A 7,119-nucleotide genomic window follows, 5' to 3' on the forward strand; every position below is an offset into this window, starting at 1 on the left:
GTCCAGAACTGCTAGGAGCCAGCCCTTCCTGAACCTCTTAAAAGAAGGGCCCTCAGGCAAACTTTGTCTCTTGGCAGCTGCATTATAGGCGTCTCCTCTTTCAATTTAGAAGACACACTTTAGTTTCAACTTCACCTGTGCTCTGCACAAGCAGAATATTTCACATTATTTCTGAAAATCAGAATGCTTTCTGAAAAGCAAAATGCAGTCACATAAGCAAGTGTATCAAGCAAATGCTTTGTGTTAAAGAACGGTGCTTTATCTCCATCAGTGAGCTCCTGGCACCTGCCATCACTCACCCTGTGTACTCCATTGCCTCTGAGGAAGACCGGGAGGAGTATGGATATGAACTTCCGTGAGAAAGTTCTGTGTTATTCTTTCCCTAAATCAACCTAAAATTTACGCAGTTGGAAGAGCAGGTTAGTTAACAGGGATTATCCAGACCTGAACTTCTGGTGACTTTCCCTTTTTGAACACTTTTGTTAGTCTGAGTGTTGACATCCAAACTATTTCTGTCTGTCAAGCTGGTAAGCAGGTCTATGGAGAATATTTTCAAATCCTTCAGTTACTTCTGGTAACTAAAACCCTTTAGTTACTTCTAGTAACAGCCCTTATTTGTATGAGAATGTATATTTTGCTGAATTATTTTTTATCTATTAATCTGTATAAAAACCTTATTCATCCATGATTTTTTTCTAACAAAACACGTTTCCAAAGGTTTGTATCTCAGCTCTCGCAAGTAGAGAAAAATGATAGTGCCAATACCATCTCTTAGGTGTTTTCTTCTGAATAATATCTTTTAGATATAGATGCCCTAAAAACCCCAAGTGTCCTGAAAAAAAAATAAATAAATAAAAAATAAAATATCACCATTAGTTACCATCCTGATTTTTTTTTTTTTTCAAAACAAATTTACAACAGGAATTTAATTAAGACAAAACTTTCCCACTTCAAGGGTTGCACTACAAAACATTTATCAGAGTTAAATAGTGGAAAAGTTCTGGTGGATTCTCACTTCTAGTGTTTTCAGGTTGAATGAAATTCCAGTGCTTTCATGCTACTGTGTATTATGTTTCTTCCTGGACAGTTTTATAGTCTTGGTACAGCGCTGCTGTTTTATAGCTAGCAACCTTGGTTAATAGTTTTCACTGCCTTGTTCAAATATTGTGGTGCTGCATAGATGGCGATTGTGATCATTTAGTCACGGAAGGTCAGCCAGTTACAGCCCATTTTCCCAGTAAACCTACAGGGATGATTCTGTTTTAAAAAATCATTAGCCCAAGCCTACCATGAACAAAAGCTTTCTTGGGTTAGCTTGGGGTTTGCTTTTACGTGGCAGTGAACAAAGCTCAGTGCATCAATACTTTCAAATTCAAAAAATAAAAAAATAAAAAAAAATAAAAATAAAAATCAATTATTATCACTGATATAAATAAAAAAGAAGTAGTATTTTTTTTTAAAAAAAGAGAATATCACAACCTTATTAGTAAAAGCTGTCGTGATTCCACAACCATTCAGAGTGTCTATTAAATGGCAGAGGGAAATGGTTCAGGATTTTGTATATAGAGATGTCTACATTGCTGTGAACATTTTCAGAAAACCTCTTCTCTTCTCCCTCCCCTCCCCTCCCCTCCCTTCCTCTCCCCTTCCCTCTCCTCCCCTTTCTTCTCTTCTTAACAAGTGTTAACAACTTTGTTCTGGAGAACAGAAGCCAAATGACATAACAAAATCCGTAAGTTACCAAAAGGAAAATTGGAAAATTCTCAATTCCCCAAAGATAACCTTGCTCAGGACCCTCTCTCTGACAGTGGCTGAAAGAACGGAGGAAACTCATATGATACATCCCCCCTCAAAACCTCCCCCATTTAACAGCATTTGCAGATCACAGCCTTCCTGAAACAAATGTGTTTTCTATATATTTAGCAATCCTTAACGGATTTTTTTCTGTGAACCTGTCCCACCTGCCCGTAAGCCCACGCAAGCCCTTGGCAGCCAAAATATCCCACATTCCACTTCTCAGCCACATCTGGTCTGAAGAACCTCCTTCTGTTTGCCTCAAGCACAACTCTTGTCCACTTCAACTGCTGATTGTTCCTTGTATCGGGATAAACACTGGTGAAGCATTTCTCCTGCCCGAGCCATTCAGGATTTTTGTTCTTTGCAGCAGAATAAACAGCAAGGAAACAATCTGCCGCTCACCGCTGTAACTTGTCATATCCCCTATACCCAACTGCAGTTAGCAGCAGTGATGGTAAGCTGTCATTTCCTGGCAGCTGTGTCAATAGGTAGTGAACATACTTTGAAAGAGCTTATCTGTGAAAGGACTTTAAAAAGCCATTCTAGTGATTAAATTGTGCCAGTAACATCGAGCATATGTAGAAAGCAGCGCGGGGACTCTGCTTGGAGGCAGCAGCCAAACTGCTGTGCCCACTATAGATTTACTGTAATCTGTTCACTGTGTCCCTCCTTGCACTCTGTGTCAGGAAGGAGAAAAGGTGGACAAAGAGCTCCCTCTGAACTCTCTTCCCCCCCCCACCCCCCCTGCCTTGCTTTTTCTGCCTGCCCAGGAGTCCCACACTCAGTCTGTGGAAGCTGACTTCAGAAAAAAATAATTTAAACTCTTCACTTTAAACAAACAAACAAAAAATCATGTGTCAGGAACAAGGATATTTTTCTTCATAAGGCAAGATTTTCACTCATCTTTTTGTCCCAGCTTTCCTGGAAGTGACAGATAAAATTTTAATTATTGGGCGAAATCAGACACGGACTGGGACAGAATCAACAAAATCAGTGAAAGTGTAGCGTACTCTAAAACCTGGCAGAACTGAACAGGAATCCACTGGTCAGCCATGGAGAAGCACTAACATATCACTAAGTGAACAGTAAGAGTGGAAGAGATGTGAATACTCCATTAGCTAATGCAGCAGCTTAAAAGAAAAAACAAAACAAAACAAAAAAAAAACCCTAGATCTGACAGAATCAATGTAATTAATTTTGCAATAATACCTCTTGAATGTGATTATTGTGAATAGTCATGAAAATCTGCTTGTTTTTTAAAGCTAACTGTCCAGGACATATGACTCTTAGCTGTTTCACAAGGTAGAAATGGAGTTCAAGAATCACATTTTCAAAGGCAAGTTCATGAAGAAGAATTAAGTCATAATTCAACACCAGTATCTTCACGAGTGTCACATTTTTCCTAAAAAGGTCTAGATTTTAGCCCACACACTTGCACAGAGCCTTTGAAGGATATGCTCCCAAGCTCAGCTATTACTCGCTCCCTCTAAGATTTTTCTTTTAGTGCCATAAGGATGATTGGGTTTTGGGCTGTACACCCAAGCTTTTGCCAAGCTCATAGGAACTCTGTCGGAGTAAGAATCACTGTATCAACCACAAAGGTGATTTAGAAGGTATGTTTTATCAGTCCCCATAGATAGCTGCATTCATATTAGCGGCACTGAAATGAAGTTCCAATATCTGCAGCACGTTCAGGCCTAGGAGAGGGAATTACCAGCTTTCAAAATACAGTCACATTTCAGCCATCAGAGTCCTCTCTGCGAAAGACAGAGAAAATAAGAAAATGTCCACAGAGATCTTTACTGGAATGCAATTCTGACTGCCCATGTCTTATTTCTTCACTCGTGGTTTGGTAACAACCCCACCTTTTCCATTTGCAAAAGCAAGTAGAGAGCCCCAGTGACTTTCAATTACTACGATTTTAAATTCATGGAAACATTTTTTTTAATTCCCGTCTCTTCCATTTGAAAAGGATGCTTGGTTTAGTACTGGTGCAGTTGTTGCTAAAATCCAAGGTAGGTGCCCTTGAAAATAACAGATGGGCACAACAAACGCTTACATTGTGTATTCAAAAGCAGTTTGGCATTCTTTCTGTGCCCAAAAGGTTGATATATGTGATATATTAGATCTTTCTATTAAAAGTCTTATAACAAAAAAGGAGATGCATAACAGTGCTCCTTACCTCCGAGGTCACTCAACTTTAATTTTACTGGCTCTGATAACAACCAGATTCCCAAAGCTCTATTCTGGAGGAGAAAAGCGTCTTGCTCTGTTCTTTTAATATGATATGCAGACAGAGTGATCTTTTTCTTCTGTCTCTCACTACATAAATTAATTTGCAAGATGCATCTAAATCAGCTTTTACAAACAAAGAAGGGATCAGAAAAATTAAACGATTAAAAAATGGAAAAAGGCTAGAGGAAAGAACATTATACTGACATGTCATTGAGGTGTCAGTGCAGCAGAGCATCCCTTCTAAATTCCCTGTCTCAAAAATATATATGAAAAAAGGCATGCTTTTCAGAATATTACAATATACTGGTCTGTCTTGCAGAGTCCTAAACTGTCTTTTCAAGAAAGACCCCTTTGTACACAAGGCTCTTTTTTCCTCACTATTATGGGAAAAATGGTACCTATTTTATTTTCATTTTCAGGCATTTTTTCAGATGTAAATTCTTCCCCTGAAGAACTGTTGATATAGATTTCCATTACAGATTTCCACCTGCAGTAATTGGTTTTGCCATATATTGCTAATGAAGCCAAATAGCACAGTTGCTGCCTCTTTTTTGTGTGCAGTGTACCTGGAGATTGTAGAAATGGGAGACACATCCTCAGGATGAAAAATGTCATTATCAAATTCACGTATTTATGTCTCTCTGATTATTTAACATACTACATTTTGAAGACTTAGACTAAAATTTGCCAGAATTTTTACAATGACTATATATAATTCATAGTGGCTATATATAATCCACACTGGGCAGGACTGTTGTAACTTGTCTGTGCCATTTTACTGAAAAAAAATGAACTTTGCTTCAGCAAATAGTTGCCACCTTAAAAAAAAGAACTATATTCCTATCAAAACTGCACCTCTTCCTATAAGTATGCATTTAGTACTAGAGGATGCTAATTATTTTGATTAATTGAAGTTGCTGTCATATTAGGCATATGGGAAACAGAAGTTATTCATACAATTAGCAACATGGAAGCAGTGTGTTAGCTTATTCAAAAAAGACACCCACATAGGGTAATTATATTATTTTGCATTGACTGACAAAGAGCAAAAGTATGGTTTTAACACTGAATTTTAATCAGAATGTGATTTTTGACAGACAAAATACGAATGAATTTTAAGCACTTAGAGGTTTTTGAATATATAATTTGAAATATTTATAAAAGCAGGGTATTTGTGCACACAAAATAAAACAAACTGCAGGCAATCAGTGTGCAGATACATGATGTTCTCACAGAAAAGATCCTTTCAGCACCTACATAAAGGGGACAATGTCCTCTCATTTATAATAATAAAGATGAAGAAATTCACTCTTGTTCTGAGATGGTGTCAGCTTCTGGACCCACAAGCAGAGGTGAAGGGTAGAGAGAGACACAGAGAAAAAAAAAAAAAAAAAAAGAAAAAAAAAAGAGAGAGAGAGAGATAGGGAATCTCTCCATTAAACATTTCTCTAGTTTCATTAATTTCAGGTTCAACAGGATAAGGAAAACCCAAAACCCAAGACTAGCTGTTCCTCAAAATATTCCTGGAAGTACTCCCAAAAACACTAGTATTTTGCTTACTGCTACTTGCATGTGTAAATCTGTTTAAAAAATCATAACTTAGGGCTCTGAAAATGCACGGGATTGCATAAAAGTTATGATCTGAGCTTCAAATAATTGCTGTGGAGATTTACTTCTTTGATTTCCGATTAGTGAACAATTAGATTTTGTGGCCTTACCTTTGCTCTTTCCTCCACAATAAGGAGGTGCAAAAAATGCTTTTTGAGCAAAAATGAAATCTTGCTTGCCTCGCAAGAAGCAGCTCTCGCTGCTTGGGGAATTACAGGCCTGGTAGCCCCACGCAGCAAGCCTGCCCAGAACATTGCAATAGTGAAACCACGCGTGCCGGCAGCACCAAACCAAACACACAGCAGTGTCACGAGATCTGGGCTCCAACCTAACGATAAACAGACAGCTTCTTTGAAACTAAGCCACTCGGTCTCGATTTAGTTTTTAAGGTACTGAACATTGCTCCTTTTGGCAGTGCTGTGACACAGTGTAAATCAAACATAACACGACCTCGGGAGCTGTATGCACAAGCAGTTCCATCAGGCGAGGGCTGAAAAACTCTGCAGACTTTGTCATAGATTTCTTTCAAAGCCATTACGTTCGTTTAAATGCTGATAAGAACATTTTCCATGACATTATTATTCCTCTTCTCCCAGTCATAGATTTGCATTGCTGTTCTGTTTGGGGCTTTTTTGGTTTTGCCATTTCATACAGGTTTGATTTCAGAGAGTGAAAAACTAATTAGGAACCATGAGTCCCTTCTAAGAAAACCTCATGTATATAATTAGGTCCTATTGACTCTGTCTGCTGTACATGTTGTCCACATGCTTCATGGTTATCACAAAGAGACATGCTTGCTGACCTAGGATCTTGTCAGCACTTGTGTTTACAGAGTATTTAAAGATAATGACTTATGTGACTGTCGTACTAAATGTTCTGTTTTTTTTTTTTTTATTATTATTATTATTTTCTAAAAAGAAAAAAAAAAGAAAAAAAAAAGAAAAACAAAGATAAGTAATGTATTACCATAAATGAATTTGAAAGAGCTGGAAAACTATTTACTGGTCTGGCCAACATTAATATGCCTGATTAATCTCCAGGAATTCGACAGGCCAAACACAAGTATCTGTGTTTGAAGAATTGGATCTATGTAGCCAAGTGCACACATAATATAAAGCATTACCATAGGTGTTGCAAAACACCTACCATGCACAAATCATACAGTAGAAAGAAAAAGGAAGGGCAGCTTCTCTGCTGCAAGGCAAATCCTGGAGTTGGTGTGAGGTGCTCAAGCAGCAGCGCACAGTGGACAGTTCACAGCCAGCAAGCTGCATGTGGCCTGGTGGGTTATCATCTTGCTTGGAGCTTACTCACACTGGCCTTTCACCTGGAAAAACTCTGTTAGTGCACTGAGTGCACTGACAATGTTCTGTCTGCCAACAGAAGAATTACTTTGCTAATAGCAGCAGCCTGGCCCTGTTGCCACCCTTTCTAGAGGTCACACTCCTACCCAAGGTATAAGACCTGTGAATCTCTAAC

At 38.3% G+C, this 7,119-nt stretch overlaps 1 long non-coding RNA gene across 1 annotated transcript; it reads right to left on the bottom strand.

The window, feature by feature from the left end:
• Nucleotides 1-2,898: 2,898 nt before the first annotated feature.
• On the bottom strand, nucleotides 2,899-5,913 carry LOC118156282. Its single transcript, XR_004746215.1, has 3 exons — nucleotides 5,751-5,913; nucleotides 3,980-4,043; nucleotides 2,899-3,494 (listed from the first exon to the last, which is right to left on the bottom strand). It is a non-coding gene; the product is annotated as an uncharacterized LOC118156282 (long non-coding RNA).
• Nucleotides 5,914-7,119: the final 1,206 nt, after the last annotated feature.

Source organism: Oxyura jamaicensis, chromosome 1 (assembly GCF_011077185.1).
Source record: "Oxyura jamaicensis isolate SHBP4307 breed ruddy duck chromosome 1, BPBGC_Ojam_1.0, whole genome shotgun sequence".
In the NCBI taxonomy this organism is placed as follows: Eukaryota; Metazoa; Chordata; class Aves; order Anseriformes; family Anatidae; genus Oxyura; species Oxyura jamaicensis.